Genomic DNA, 16,640 nt, shown 5'->3' with positions numbered 1-16,640 from the left:
GTGCTGGTGCCGAGCACCAGAAAGCACCGGCTCAAATTAAGCACCGAACAAGTGTATTCTCTAGTAAATAATTGAGTGCAGGTGCTTTCAGTTGGGTATGGTGAGGTGGCTGTCGGATTTAACCTAGGATTTTTACATTCACACACAAACAGACAAAATATACATACATACACTCGCTGTCCTCTCTGTTTTGAAGTTCTTATAACTGTTGGTTATTTTACAACATATTGTCTTTCAAGTAACCCTAACAATCCGCACTGCTTTCCCTTCCCACTGCCCCTTAAGCCCCCTCATGTTTTGCTTCTCAAATAATCTATTTTACCAGAATATGCCAGGGTTATTGTTGAAAGGGAAGGTCACCCCCCCCCCCCACTCCTCTCCACACATTAATGAGGGAAATATAGGCTGCAACTGTTTTTACCAAGCTTACTGTTTTCATCAAGTTAGGCAGATGTGGAAACATGAAATCAGGTGCCTAGCTTCGGGGGTGGGAGGGTGTTTGGGGTGTTACACCCCTTAATGTATTTTCTGTTGAATGGGTGGGTAGAGGTGCTTTAAGTCTGGTATGGTGAGGTGACTGTTGGATTTGACCTGGGATTTTTACATACACACAGACAGAAACGCACACACACTCTTTCTCACCTCTTTGTTTTGAAAGTCCTCAAAAATGTTGTTTACATTGCAAATGAATGGTTTACTCTCCCTTAGTTCTTCTAACAATCCACCTTTCTCTCCCATTCCATTGCCACTTAAGCCCATCTTCTGCGCCCTGCTTGTTTTATAAGGTATATATTAACATGATGTGTTGAAAAATCTGACTCTCATCCCCACCCCCCCCCCCCCACATCCCCCCTACCCCGTCCACCATCTCACTACCCCGAAAGCGCAGCTGCATTTCTGTTTTTCAGTCCTAAATGAGAAATCCGAGCACAGATAAAAACAGATTCTGAAAAGATGTGCATGTTTTCCGCTTGAAGTACATCTTGAAGCTCTGGCCCTACCACCTTCAAATTTCACCAGCCGCCACCTCATCACCTCCCTCATCCTTATCGCCCTGCCTCACTGGTCCTCGCTCCATCCTTGCCTCCCGTAGTCCTCCTCTCTGCATTGATACCGCTGGTCACGTGACGATGCTGCGGTGGCTGCTTCCTGCTCCTCCCAGCATCTGATGTTCCTTATTCTCGGCCCCGTCTGCTGTTTAGCATTCCCCGACCGTCTCTCTCTCTCACACACACCCTCGGGCCGTCTCTCCTCCCCGGCTTCTCTCGGTGTCCTCGCGGCACCCGTCAGCACAGCTCTTATCTTCCGCCCCGCCCACAGCCCCATTGGCTGCCGATGCCTTGTGATTGATTCCCTGAGCACCTCGTCTGCGTCACTCACTCAGCAGCATGCCCCCTCAGGAATTCGTCTGCTGGCAATACGGGAGTCGGGCGCTGGGGCAGGTGAGTGAGTACACGCGCGAGCCCCTGCTCTTCCCTGGCCCCCGTCCGCGCACTCCCCTTGGTCCGCGTCCCCTCTCCATCCCGACCCGCGCTTCCTTGACCACGAGTTCACCTTCCTTTGTCCTTCATCTCTGCGTTTACGTCTCGCGCACCTCGCAGAGCATTAATTAGCCTCTCTATTGTGTGAATGGGCTGGCGTTGCTGCAGCCGCGCTGCACCTGTTCGTGTGTTTTATGGATATCTTGCATTGACACCGCTGTGCTGCACCTGTTCTGTGTGTTTTAAAGGGATCTTGCATTGATACAGCTGTGCTGCACCTGTTCTGTGTGATTTAAGGGGTTCTTGCATTGCTGCAGCTGTGCTGTACCTGTTCTTGTGTTTTATGGATATCTTGCATTGCTGCAGCTGTGATGCACCTATTTTGTGTGTTTTGAGTATATCTTGAATTGACACAGCTGTGCTGCACCTGTTCTTTGTGTTTTAAGGGAAGCTTGCGTTGCTGCAGCCATGTTGTACTTGCTCTTTGTTTTAAGGGCTTCTTGTATTGCTGCAGCCATACTGCACCTATTCTGTGTGTTTTAAAGGGATCTTGCATTGACACAGCTGTGCTGCACCTGTTCTTTGTGTTTTAATGGAAGCTTGCATTGCTGCAGCTGTGCTGCACCTGTTCTGTGTGTTTTAAGGATATCTAGCTTTGACACAGCTGTGCTGCACCTGTTCTGTGTGTTTTAAGGGCTTCTTGCGTTGCTGCAGCCATGCCACACCTGTTCTGTGTGTTTTAAAGGGATCTTGCATTGACACAGCTGTGCTGCACCTGTTCTGTGTGTTTTAAGGCTATCTTGCATTGAGACAGCTGTGCTGCACCTGTTCTGTGTGTTTTAAGGCTATCTTGCATTGATACAGCTGTGCTGCACCTGTTCTGTGTGTTTTAAGGCTATCTTGCATTGATACAGCTGTGCTGCACCTGTTCTGTGTGTTTTAAGGGCTTCTTGCGTTGCTGCAGCTGTGCTGCACCTGTTCTGTGTGTTTTAAGGCTATCTTGCATTGATACAGCTGTGCTGCACCTGTTCTGTGTGTTTTAAGGCTATCTTGCATTGATACAGCTGTGCTGCACCTGTTCTGTGTGTTTTAAGGGCTTCTTGCGTTGCTGCAGCTGTGCTGCACCTGTTCTGTGTGTTTTAAGGCTATCTTGCATTGATACAGCTGTGCTGCACCTGTTCTGTGTGTTTTAAGGGCTTCTTGCGTTGCTGCAGCCATGCTGTACTTGCTCTTTGTTTTGAGGGCATCTCGTATTGCTGCAGCCATGCCACACCTGTGCTGTGTGTTTTAAGGATATCTTGCATTGATACAGCTGTGCTGCACCTGTTCTGTGTGTTTTAAGGGCTTCCTGCGTTGCTGCAGCTGTGATGTATCTGTTCTTTGTATTTTAAGGGAAGCTTGTATTGCTGCAGCCATGCCACACCTGTTCTGTGTGTTTTAAAGGGATCTTGCATTGACACAGCTGTGCTGCACCTGTTCTGTGTGTTTTAAGGCTATCTTGCATTGAGACAGCTGTGCTGCACCTGTTCTGTGTGTTTTAAGGCTATCTTGCATTGATACAGCTGTGCTGCACCTGTTCTGTGTGTTTTAAGGCTATCTTGCATTGATACAGCTGTGCTGCACCTGTTCTGTGTGTTTTAAGGGCTTCTTGCGTTGCTGCAGCTGTGCTGCACCTGTTCTGTGTGTTTTAAGGCTATCTTGCATTGATACAGCTGTGCTGCACCTGTTCTGTGTGTTTTAAGGGCTTCTTGCGTTGCTGCAGCCATGCTGTACTTGCTCTTTGTTTTGAGGGCATCTCGTATTGCTGCAGCCATGCCACACCTGTGCTGTGTGTTTTAAGGATATCTTGCATTGATACAGCTGTGCTGCACCTGTTCTGTGTGTTTTAAGGGCTTCCTGCGTTGCTGCAGCTGTGATGTATCTGTTCTTTGTATTTTAAGGGAAGCTTGTATTGCTACAGCCATGCCACACCTGTTCTGTGTGTTTTAAAGGGATCTTGCATTGACACAGCTGTGCTGCACCTGTTCTGTGTGTTTTAAGGCTATCTTGCATTGAGACAGCTGTGCTGCACCTGTTCTGTGTGTTTTAAGGCTATCTTGCATTGATACAGCTGTGCTGCACCTGTTCTGTGTGTTTTAAGGCTATCTTGCATTGATACAGCTGTGCTGCACCTGTTCTGTGTGTTTTAAGGGCTTCTTGCGTTGCTGCAGCTGTGCTGCACCTGTTCTGTGTGTTTTAAGGCTATCTTGCATTGATACAGCTGTGCTGCACCTGTTCTGTGTGTTTTAAGGGCTTCTTGCGTTGCTGCAGCCATGCTGTACTTGCTCTTTGTTTTGAGGGCATCTCGTATTGCTGCAGCCATGCGACACCTGTTCTGTGTGTTTTAAGGATATCTTGCATTGATACAGCTGTGCTGCACCTGTTCTGTGTGTTTTAAGGGCTTCCTGCGTTGCTGCAGCTGTGATGTATCTGTTCTTTGTATTTTAAGGGAAGCTTGTATTGCTGCAGCCATGCTGTACCTGTTTTGTGTGTTTTAAGGGCTTCTTGCGTTGCTGCAGCTGTGATGTATCTGTTCTTTGTATTTTAAGGGAAGCTTGTATTGCTGCAGCCATGCTGTACCTGTTTTGTGTGTTTTAAGGGCTTCTTGCGTTGCTGCAGCCATGCTGTACTTGCTCTTTCTTTTAATGGTATCTTGTATTGCTGCAGCCATACCACACCTGTTCTGTGTGTTTTAAGGATATCTTGCATTGATACAGCTGTGCTGCACCTGTTCTGTGTGTTTTAAGGGCTTCCTGCGTTGCTGCAGCTGTGATGTATCTGTTCTTTGTATTTTAAGGGAAGCTTGTATTGCTGCAGCCATGCTGTACCTGTTTTGTGTGTTTTAAGGGCTTCTTGCGTTGCTGCAGCCATGCTGTACTTGCTCTTTGTTTTAAGGGCATCTTGTATTCCTGCAGCCATGCCACACCTGTTCTATGTGTTTTAAGGATATCTTGCATTGATACAGCTGTGCTGCACCTGTTGAGTGTGATTTAAGGGCTTCTTGCTTTGCTGCAGTCACGCAGTCCCTGTTCTGTGTGTTTTAAGGGCTTCTTGCATTGCTGCCGCTATGCGGTACCTGTTCTTGGCATTTTAAAGGAAGCTTGCATTGCTGCAACTGTGATACACCTGTTCTTTGTGTTTTAAGGGTTTCTTGCATTGCTGCAACTGTGATGTGCCTGTTCTTTGTGTTTTAAGGGTTTCTTGCATTGCTGCAGCTGTGATACACCTGTTCTTTGTGTTTTAAGGGTTTCTTGCATTGCTGCAACTGTGATGTGCCTGTTCTTTGTGTTTTAAGGGTTTCTTGCATTGCTGCAGCTGTGATACACCTGTTCTTTGTGTTTTAAGGGTTTCTTGCATTGCTGCAACTGTGATGTGCCTGTTCTTTGTGTTTTAAGGGTTTCTTGCATTGCTGCAGCTATGCAGTACCCGTTCTTGGTGTTTTAAAGGAAGCTTGCATTGTTGCATCTGTGATGTGTCTGTTCATTGTGTTTTAAGGGTTTCTTGCATTTATGCAGCAATGCTGTACCTGTTCTTTATGTTTTAAGGGAAGCTTGCATTGCTGCCGCTGTGATGTATCTGTTCTTTGTATTTTAAGGGTTTCTTGCATTGCTGCAGCTATGCGGTACCTGTTCTTTGTGTTTTAAAGGAAGTTTGCATTGCTGCAGCTGTGATGCACCTGTTCTTTGTGTTTTAAGGGTTTCTCACATTGTTGCAGCTATGCTGTACCCGTTGTTTGTGTTTTAAAGGAAGCTTGCACTGCTGCAGCTGTGATACACCTGTTCTTTGTGTTCAAGGAAAGCTTGCATTACTGTAGCTGTAATGCACCTGTTCTTTGTGTTTTAAGGGTTTCTTGCATTGCTGCAGCTGTGATACACCTGTTCTTTGTGTTTTAAGGGTTTCAAGCATTGCTGCAGCCATACTGCAACTGTTCTGTGTGTTTAACGGAAGCTTGAATTGCGGCAAACCCTGCTGTGTCTATTGTGCATTTCTGAGGTATGTCTGCACTGCTTCTGCCTGGAGTCCGTACCTTCTTCGTTTCTTTGAAGAATGCTCACAAGGCTGCTAGTCTTACTACAGAGGCAAGCTTGCATTGTTGATGGCTGATGTGCACCGGTTATGTACACAAGATTACATGCCACACTGAAACGACTCTTGCAGTACATGTGCGTGAAAGGGAAGCTTGCATTGCGAAAGCCCTGCCCAGCTGTTTTGTACTGACTGCCCTGATACACGTCTTTCGCTCTGGCGTCCCCTCCCCACTTGTTTTGTGCATGAGGGAAGCTTGCATTGCTGCTGTTTATGGCTCACAGGGTTGTAAAGGCAGACAGCTGTACTGTTGACCATACTGTCCCTACTTTACCTCTGAAGTATGCTCACACTGCTGCGAGTCTTACCACAGAGGCAAGCTTGCATTGTTGATGGCTGCTGTGCGCCCGTTATATACACATGATTGATGCTTACCCTGACACAACTCTTGCAGTACATGTGTGTGAAAGGGAATCTTGCATTGCTGATGGCCATTTCTACTTTTTTGTGCTGGTGTGCCCGCCTGACCTGTTTAGCGCTGGCGTCGCTAGCACTCCTGTTTTGTACACGAGGGAAGCTTGCATTGCGGCTGCTTATGGCTCACATGTTTGTGGAGGGCCTGCAGATATACTGTTGTCCGTACTGTACCTACTTTACCTTTGAGGAAGCTTGCACTGCCGCTGCTTACGGCTCACATGTTTGTGGAGGGCAGGCAGCTATACTGTTGTCCATACTGTACCTACTTTACCTTTGAAGGAAGCTTGTATTGCCGCTGCTTATGGCTCACATGTGTGTGGAGGACAGGCATCTGTACTGTTGTCCATACTGTACCTACTTTACCTTTGAGGAAGCTTGCACTGCCGCTGCTTACGGCTCACATGTTTGTGGAGGGAAGGCAGCTATACTGTTGTCCGTACTGTACCTACTTTACCTTTGAAGGAAGCTTGCACTGCTGCTGTTAATGGCTCACATGTGTGTGGAGGGCAGGCAGCTGTACTGTTGCCCATACTGTACCTAAATTGTTACCCATACTGTACCTTCTTTACCTTTGAAGGAAGCTTGCATTGCAGCTGCTTACAGCTCGCATGTCTGTGGAGGGCAGGCAGCTCTACTGTTGCCAGTACTGTACCTACTTTTCCTGTGAAGTAAGCTTGCACTGCAGCTCCTTACAGCTCACATGTGTTTGGAGGGCAGGTAGCTCTACTGTTGTCCGTACTGTACCTTCTTTACCTTTGAAGGAAGCTTGCACTGCTGTTGCTTACTGCTCACATGTTGGTGGAGGGCAGGCAACTTTACTGTTGCCCGTTCTGTGCCTACTTTACCTCTGAAGGAAGCTTGCACTGCTGCTGCTTACGGCTCACATGTTTGTGGAGGACAGGCAGCTCTACTGTTGCCCACACTACCTACGTTACCTCTGAAGGAAGCTTGCATTGCAGCTGCTTATGGCTCACATGTATGTGGAGGGCAGGCAGCTTTACTGTTGCCCCTACTATACCTACTTTAACTTTGAAAGAAGCTTGCATTGCTGCTGCTTACGCCTCACATGTATGTGGAGGGCAGGCAGCTCTACTGTTGTCCATGCTGTACCTACTTTACCTTTGAAGGAAGCTTGCATTGCTGCTGCTTACGCCTCACATGTATGTGGAGGGCAGGCATCTCTACTGTTGTCCATACTATACCTACTTTACCTTTGAAGGAAGCTTGCATTGCCGCTGCTTAGGGGTCACATGTGTGTGGAGGGCAGGCAGCTGTACTGTTGCCCATACTGTACACATACTGTTGCCCATAGTGTACCTACTTTACCTCTGAAAGAAGCTTGCACTGCAGCTGCTTACGGCTCACATGTTTGTGGAGGGCAGTCAGCTCTAATGTTGTCCGTACTGTACCTTTGAAGGAAGCTTGCATTGACGCTGCTTATGGCTCACGTGTGTGGAGGCAGGCAGCTCTACTGTTGGCCATACTGTACCTACTTTACCTTTGAAGGAAGCTTGCATTGATGCTGCTTATGGCTCACATGTGTGGAGGCAGGCAGCTCTACTGTTGGCCATTCTGTCCCTACTTTATTTTTAGGTTGAGTCCAGCATTGCTGCATGCATTCAGTATTCAGTATAGCGTGGAAGCTCCGCCTTCTCTCCGCCCATCTTTTTCATTGGCTTGTGTATTAAATGCTGCCTTCCAATTGGTTGTAGGCTTGGGAGTCTCTCCTTATGCGGGCCATGTCTCCGCCTTCTCTCCGCCCATCTTTTTCATTGGCTTGTGTATTAAATGCTGCCTTCCAATTGGTTGTAGGCTTGTGAGTCTCTCCTTATGCGGGCCATGTCGTCATTTGTGTCCTTCCATGGCTACTAGCCCCTTTACTGCACAGACTACTTTCTTACCGTGCCCTCCCTCATGCCTTCTTTCTTCCTCATGAGTAAACAAACTTTGGTAGGTTATTGTGCATGGAATTCAATATCTTATGATAACAGCCCTGTGTGCTGCGGAGGAAGCACCCACAAACATACAACGAGGAGGTATAAAAGTCTAGATTTAGAAAAATTACTTATGAAGGTTGGCCATCCCATACTGGATATCTGTGGGTATTACACTGTGGAAAATCCAGCACTAACCTGTCCTCATCTCACGTACGGAGTTTCACTCAGACGGAGGAGCTTGCAGAGTCCTGTACACGTCTTCACTGCACCCAGAGGCCCGAGCGGAGCTGAGCAGAGCAGAGCGCTGCCGCCTTGCCGAGAGCCGTGCAGAGAATGGCGAGAGGAGAACGCGGCCCAAGACTGCGCAGGGCGGGGTGTGGGAGGAAGCTGCGGGCAGTGTGGCAGCGTGTGAGCAGTGCCGCCGCCGCACCGAGCCGCACTGAGCCACGCTGAGAGCAGATGCAGGCCAAGGCAAGGCAAGGCGGGGCACAAGTAGAAGCAGCAGGCAGCGTTTGAGCCGACGAGTAAAGCCCCAGTCACCAAACCATAAAACCACCAAGCCCTCAGCCATCACCCGTTATCGTCACTACCAAAACCGCTGATGCCGCAGTGGGGGCGAACGTGGCTGCAGGTGAGGCGGGGCGGGGGTGAGTTACGAGTGAGTTGCGAGCTGCAAACAACGTGCGGGTGCCACCATCAACGCGGAGTGAGAACTGGCGTGCTTCTTGGGAGCTGTGCTAAGTCGAGCAGGACAGAGTAGGGTCGAGTGGGGTTGAGTGGAAGGCGCCCCTCCACACACCCCACCCCCTCAGCCTTCTCCCTTCAGCCCCATATTCAGTCTTCCTTTTCAGCTTTCCTATTAACAAGCATCATCTGCACCCCCCAATGGATCATGTAGGCTGGATGAGTGGAGCAGTTTAAGCCCCCTAAAACCCCACTACTGTCCTACCCCACAACAAAAGTGAAGAGAGTCATCTTAAGTTTTACTTTGAGAGAGAGCCAGTGACTCCGATCTGGCCGTGCCCACTTGCAAAGAAGGTGGAGGTCCCCTGTGCAGCTAGTAGTCAGCCGCCTGTTGGAGGTAGCGCAAAATTGGCTATAGGGAGCGGAGTTGGAAGAGCAGAGGAGTTGAGTGGAGGGGTTGAGCAGGGTCCAGTCGCACAGGTCAGTGCTCTCCTGCTCCCCCGCTTTCGACACACCACATCCACCAACCAAAAACAGAGTGGAGTTTGGCTGTAGTCCACTGAGGCCAACACCCTCATTATATAAGACCCAAGGTGAGATCCTTTATTCACAAGGAAGCCACAAAATTAAAAGAAGGGAAAGCAGCTACACTAAGCTACAGTTATATCACAATGCGGTCTGGAAGGCTTAAGAAAGAAACCACAAAAACCCTTAAGAAGCCGAACAAAGATCTCACAGACCCGCTTGGGGAATCGAAGGTGGTGCAACCCCCCTCCCAGGCGCTATCACCACTTCTTCCACAGCATCATGATTACAAACCTGGCCCCTAAGGCCATTTTACAAAGACGGAAATAATAACCTCAACAGTGCCTTCCACCCAAAATCATAATATGCAGGACGAAACAATTAATGATGCAAAACAGAGGACCCTCAGAGATTATTTTAAGAAATATGGAGCCAAAGTTCAAACTCCAACCAACCCCAATGAAACATCATCTTCATTAGTTCAGCCCCCTCAAATTCTTCCAAACATTGATCTAGTTCAGATTAAAGTGCAGGCCCTGATTCACCAACAGCTTCATAATCAGGTTACCATCACATCCCCAGACAGTCACCCAACAAGGGATGAACCCTGTACGCCAGAAAAAAAGAGGTTAAAATCAGTTACTCAATCTGGAGACATGTCTCCCACTTTACAACAAGTTCATCAACTAAATAAGGATCCATGATCATCGCCAATATCAATCTCAAGCGGCGACGCTCCCCCCAACACTAGATTACCCTCGCAGCAGGAAATTAACTCACACATTGACAACTCAGTCTCTACTGGAAATAAAATAAATTCTATTCCTCAAGCAGCACAGTGGACCAGGACCACTCCGGGTACCATCGAACTGCTAACACAAACGATGCAACCTGTCTTGGTCCACCATGAATCACCTAAAGCAAAGTCAGGAGAACTAATGATCACTCCCTCTCGGACTTTTCAAAACCAAATCAAATAAAACAAAAGATGAGACTGAAGGTCATGACTCCACAGCGTTTAAACCCACTGCCGTCTGGCCCCAGCTGCTTTTACAAAATCTACAATCTGCAGTATCGGCATTAAATTACCACTTGGATAAACTCGATTTACAATTTGACCTTTTAAATACACTAGCAGTATATACAGCAGGGATTGACAACAAATTGGAAGGCTTGAATGCCTTAAGTACAAAAGCACAATCCAAAGTCAACTTGACCCAAGCGATATGCTGCTGCTCACCAATCATCGATAGCCTGTCCACACTTCCGCAGTTCCTTGCCATCATGGTCCTGACAGTAAAAAAGGAAATTACCATCCGGTTTGCAAGATACACCACATCACTCACGCTCACTCACAAACAATGCAATCACCCAGAAAGTTAATGACCAAAGCATAAACCATAATAAAAGCAGCAACGGTAACAAAGCTTTACCAGCAAAAACTGACACCCGACTGACCAATGTCTTAGCAGTAGTACCGTCTCCTGATAACCAAGTGGCTCCTAAGGAGTTCAGTATCTTTCAAACCGCCAAACCAAACAATATCACGTTAAAAACAGAAACATTGTTTACGACTGAGACAAAGCAAGACACCGACACCGGAGACGTGGACCTGAGGTCGTGACTAATGAATAAACCTCTTCAAAACCAACATTCATACAAAAGGGAAAGGAGGAGAGTAAGGAAAAATGCAATAAACGCAGTACAGTGACCGAAAATACGACTAGTGCCCCCCCTATGTCGAAAAGGACAACACGCAACGTGGCTCATTAATTTCTGCTAGTTCTGATAGCATCTTTTCACCATCACAAAATTAATCTTCACAAGTAACCACAGAGTCAAACAGTAAGACGCTATCATCACCTGTCCACAGCAAAAACCATAAGGATTCATCCATGGCCAAGGGTGAGGTCTTAGTAAAGTCCCCAAATCATTTGATTTTAGATGAGTCAGGAAGACCCATCAAGTCGGAAACAATGCCTCACACGGTTAAGATCGGACCTGAAGACCCGACAGCTTCAACAAATATGGCAAATTTACCAAGAGAAAACAAAAACAGGGAAAAGATAGATCAGCATGAGGATGAGTATAGGTTAATACGCAATGAGAATTTCCAAATAACACTATTCTAGACCCAGGACACAGTACAAACGGGCAAACATCTCCCTAATATAGAGGACAACCAACCTCAAGAAGAACAAGTGGGAAACAAGAAACTATCACATCATACCCAAAGAAGAATCGATCTACCCCAGACAATAGATAAAAATAATCATAAGACCCCTGGTCAGGTCTCCACATTAATACAGCTAAAAACTAAATTGTTATTTATTCCTGAATATCACACTCAAGGACCACATGACATCCTAAATAGAGGGAACATTTTGAATCTCTTTAAAAACATCCCTGAACTGCGTCATATTGAAACCAATTATATAATTTCGTTCGAAATTCAAACCCATTGGAAGAAATCAATTCACCATACCAAGGTTAATCACCTTTTCAACTATAGTAATCAAGGGGAAGGTTCTACTAATGTCCGATTTACTTAACACATGGAGAATTAAAACAGTTCAACAAGCTGTACCACAGTACCCATTGGTCCTCGCAAAATCCCCGGCTTCATTATATCAACCAGGACCACCATTGTTCTCAATACTAAAATCTGCCAAAGGCCGATCCCCAGGAAGGTCCATATGCCCTGAAACAGAGGAGGTCAAAATAACAGCGTCTGACTGGGCCTTGCTGCCAGCGGCCCTGGACAGGGAAATTATAATTGAACTGGTATTCAACCCGGCCTTTCAGTATGCTCATGGAACATCAACGGTCTCACTCCGAAACTTCAATCCACCGATGTGATAAAGTTCTTAACAAATCATGAGGTCATACTATTGCAGGAAACATGGTCCCTGGTCAGTCTTCCAATAGAAGGATACCTGGAATATGGAGTCCCTGCTCAGAGGTTGCATAAATCTGGCCGACCAAGTGGCGGTCTTTCAATCTACATTTCCATTTCAGCCAAGCTAAACTTTAATATTGCCCAATTGACATTCAAGGAAGATTGGATTTCCCACATAAGGCTAGATAGCCCCAAACAAGAAAAAAAAGCTGGTCCACTGGCCAAGCTTCCGGTAATGGCCCAACAACTCAACGCTGCCACCAGTTTGGTACAATTTATCTTCCTTGGGGTCGATATTGGAATCCATAGCACTTGAGGATCACTGCATGGTGCTAGGGGATTTCAATTTCCATCTTGAAAAGGCCAGCGATGTTGATACAGCTTGTCTCTTATCAGACATGGAAACGTTAGGGTTGCATCAACTTATATCTGCCCCCACCCACGAGGCCGGTCATACCCTTGACGGCATATTTACCAATCTGGAGACATTACACATCCTAGATCTCCTTCCTATGCCATGGACCGACCATCATGTCATATCAAGCAAGTTAGCCATTCCCGATACCCCCAAGACGCGAGTGGTTAACCATGCCCCTAAACAGGTGAGGGCTTGGAAAGATCTACACCCGGAGACACTTAATACTCTCCTGGTAAGAATATCGCCTCTGTTGTCCGACGATCCGAGTGTCGCCACAGATCAGTTTCATAACTGGCTCAGTCAGGCCACACAGGAGCTAGTGCCACTAAAATCTGTTTCCCAGAATCGAGCCTCTCCCAGTGCCCCCTGGTTCTCTGATGAACTCAAAAAGCAGAAACAAACTAACAAACAAAGAGAAAGACATTGGCGAAAGCACTATGACCCCGAGAGTAAAGTGCTATATAAAGAGTCACTCACTCAGTACAAACATATGATTGCGGAGGCAAAAAAAACTTACTATGCCGAACAAATAGACAAGGCAAAAAACTCATGTAAGGAGCTATTTGATATAACTAAGCTTTTATCAGGTGGTACGCAGGATCTCACACCCCCCCTTCACAACATCTCTGTGATGCCCTATCTGATTTTTTCTTCAAGAAAGTCAATGATATCTTCCAGGCATTCTCCCTAAACACTAACATCGACCCTCATTCCCCTCCTTTCACACCGCGGGATAACACACTCACACGCTTTGCTGACCTCACTATGGACCAGACGCAGAGCCTCATTTCAAGGATTAAATCAGGGTCAGCACTGGATCCTTTCCCGCTTAAAGTGCTTACACCAGTTATGGACACGCTGATTCCGGTCATTACACAGGTCTGTAATGCTGTGTTTAGATCGGGCATTTTCCCTGCCTCACTAAAACACACTTTGGTTAAACCCCTACTAAAAAATTCAATCTTAACAAAGATGAACTAAAAAACTATCGGCCGATAGCTAGTCTCCCCTTCCTGGCCAAGGTCATAGAAAAAGGTATGAACCAACAATTGTCGGAGTTTGTTGAGCGGCATCAGTTGCTCGACAATACTCAGTTCGGTTTTCGCAAATGTCATGGCACGGAAACCGCCCTCCTAAAAGCGGCAGATGATATACGAGCCATACGAGATCAGGGGGGGACAGCAGTCTTGGTCCTGCTGGATCTCTCTGCGGCCTTCGACACGGTCGACCACAAGATCTTGGCCGACCGTGTCGAACGATTAGGGGTCCAGGAAACAGCGCTGGACCTACTTGTATCATTTTTGGCTAACAGAACGCAGGCGGTATCCCTTGGACCATACCAATCTCCTAAGGTGTCCTTGCCGTGTGGGGTCCCCCAAGGCTCGTCCCTAAGTCCGACGCTCTTCAACATATACGTGTCGGACCTTGCTAGTGTCATCAAAGCATTTGGGATGAGCCTGACCTCCTACGCCAACGACACCCAACTGGTATTGGCCATTAAAGGGGATGGGGATGAAGTGGCCAAGTTATTCACCAGGGGAATGGTGGCCATAGGTGACTGGATGGCCACGAATTGTCTCAAACTTAATTCAGATAAAACTGAAGTGGTCATCTTCGGTCACCTTTCTCCGGCCTGGTCACCAGAATGGTGGCCAACATCGTTTGGAACTCCCCCCAGCCCAGCTCTTAAAGTCAGAAATCTGGGTATCACTTTTGATGCAGGTCTAAATTTCATGGCACACGCTAACAAGACTGCGGCGACTGCTCATATGAAACTCAGAATGATCAGGAAATTACTACCATACCTACCGGACACTGCTGGGAGAACTCTGGTCAGCTCACTAGTCCTGTCCGCACTGGACTATTGTAATGCTCTATTCCTAAATGCACAATCCCGGGTGACTAACAAGATGCAGTCAATTCAAAATGCTGCCGCCCGGATGCTGGCGGGACTTCCCAAGTTTGCATCGGTCTCAAACACTATCAGGGAACTTCACTGGCTTCCGATACGTAGCCGTATCAAATTTAAATCATTGTGTATTCTTTACAAGGCACTCAATAACCAAGGCCCCCACTTCCTTAAACATAATCTTCATCACTACACCCCAACCCGTTCCCTTCGCTCCTCTCACCACAATCACCTAGTAGTGCCTCGTACTAGAACAGTCACTTGGGGTGACAGGCGCTTTCTGGTCGCCGCCCCCAAACTCTGGAACACCCTCCCTCTACACATTAGGACCAGCCCTTCCCTGTTCATATTTCGCAAACAACTTAAGACCTGGTTATTTGACCAATAGCTCCACTTTTTGTTAGGTCTTCCAAAATACTGATCCATCCCTTAAGTCAGCGCCGAGACGCCTACGGGTATTCGCCGCGCTCAATAAATGTCATTAAATAAAATAAATTAAATAAATAAATAAATATGTAGGTTCTCCAAAGAAAAAAGTTGAATTAAACATAAGGACGCTACTGGCAACAAATACTAAATCCTCACTCCAGCCTGCAGAACCACCCCAACATTCATTTACAACATTGGGAATTATCGTAGAAAAAAAGAGTTCGAATCATAACTGAGGGTCGCTCAGATGAAGCCCCAGTGCCAAATGGCCTACCCGAATCTTTGTTCAAACAAGATACAGAATTTTGGGCCCATCAATTGGCACCCCCCTTTTCCTACTGCTGGACCAACCCGGTATTACCAGAATCGTGGCGCGGTGCCATCATACACCCAATCAATAAAGGAGGCAAGAGATCAGACCCCAAAAATTATAGGATGATCACTCTACTAGACGTAGAATCAAAATACTATGCCAAACTGCTCCTTCAAGATTTGGTGTCTTGGGCAACAAAAGAACATCTAGTACCTTTTAACCAGACAAGATTTGTGCAAAAATCAGGCACCATAACAAATTTGCTTGCAATATCTGTCCTGTTGGACAAAGCGGCTTCCTCAGGATCGTTAATGCACGGCTGCTTCGTGGACTTTAAGGCCGCCTTTGACCGTGTACCCCGAAGCCTATGATGGCTCAAAATGCGGAAATGGGGGATTCCACCAATGCTTCTATGAGCCATAATTGCGCTTCACACCACCACATGGATCCGCATAAAACTTGGGGTTGGATCATACACCTCCAGGAAAATACAAACATCACGCATAGTAAAACAAGGTTGTGTGTTGGCGCCCCTTCTCTTCAATCTCTCCATTTCCGAACTGTCTGAGTCACTTGACGAAGTTAATTCTCATCCACCAAAACTCGCCGGGCTAAGAGTTAGTAATCTGTTGTACGCGGATGATTTAGTCCAGGCTGGCTTGCAGAAACCACCGGAAACAAACTGGAATTGAACTTAACAAAGACAATGGCAATCACCTTTGGGTCAAGGAAACACCGAGGCGGTGGTTGGCTATACAACCGTAAAAGTGTGATAGAGGCGTCTCATTTAAGTATCTGGGGGTCCACATGGAGAGAAGGGGCTCATTCTCTAAACATAGGGATAAGGTAGAAGCCAAAGCTTTGACAATCCAGGTGGCATTTAAGACCCTTGCCAGGCAACTGTCTGGTCCAAGCCTGACCCCACTCATAACTGTTATGAAGGCAAAAATGATCAACTTCCTCACCTCCAGCCAGGAGATCATGCAAGGGAAGGACAACAGCCTTGTGAATAAAATAACAACAAGAATATTCAAACAAGTGTTGAGCCTTCCGAAATCTTCATCCCCTGCTCAAATACCTCTCGAGGTTGGCTTCAAGACCATCAAGCAGTAGGGGCCGGAGCATTCATCAGGCTGTGCAATAAGTTGCGCACCTCCAGAAAAGGAAGCCTGGAGGCCCTCCTGTGGCAGGAGATCTCAGCCGGTCAACTTGGTAGATCATACTGGCGGTATCTACATGACGCTCTAAAACTCCTGGAATCAGAAATCTTGAGCTCGAATCCGCCGCAGCAGGCACTCAAAATTCACATCAAAAGGAACGTCCGCCTTTGGTCCTTCCATTCGGATAGAGCCTAACTGGCCCAACGTAAGCATGCCTGGACAATTGTATCATGGTTCAAGCCAGGGATTATGGCCCCATATTTGTCATGTACTTACTCTGTGCTGTGGAACAAAAGATTCATGGCCCTCAGAATGGGCAAATGGCCATTCTTGTATCATTTGC

General features: G+C 47.0%; 1 protein-coding gene across 2 annotated transcripts in view; it reads left to right on the top strand.

The window, feature by feature from the left end:
• Positions 1-1,203: 1,203 nt before the first annotated feature.
• LOC147678388 (beta-galactoside alpha-2,6-sialyltransferase 1-like) overlaps positions 1,204-16,640 on the top strand; it is a 109,632-nt gene continuing 94,195 nt past the window's right edge. Inside the window, exon 1 of one of the 2 annotated variants that reach the window (XM_086945984.1) lies at positions 1,204-1,442. The gene's annotated coding sequence lies outside the window, so the exon portion shown is untranslated. The remainder of the gene's footprint in view (positions 1,443-16,640) is intronic. The other variant, XM_086945983.1, reaches the window with a different exon arrangement.

Source organism: Lissotriton vulgaris, chromosome 12 (genome assembly GCF_964263255.1).
Source record: "Lissotriton vulgaris chromosome 12, aLisVul1.2, whole genome shotgun sequence".
Classification (NCBI taxonomy): Eukaryota; Metazoa; Chordata; class Amphibia; order Caudata; family Salamandridae; genus Lissotriton; species Lissotriton vulgaris.
This window is presented reverse-complemented; position numbering and strand designations above follow the sequence as displayed.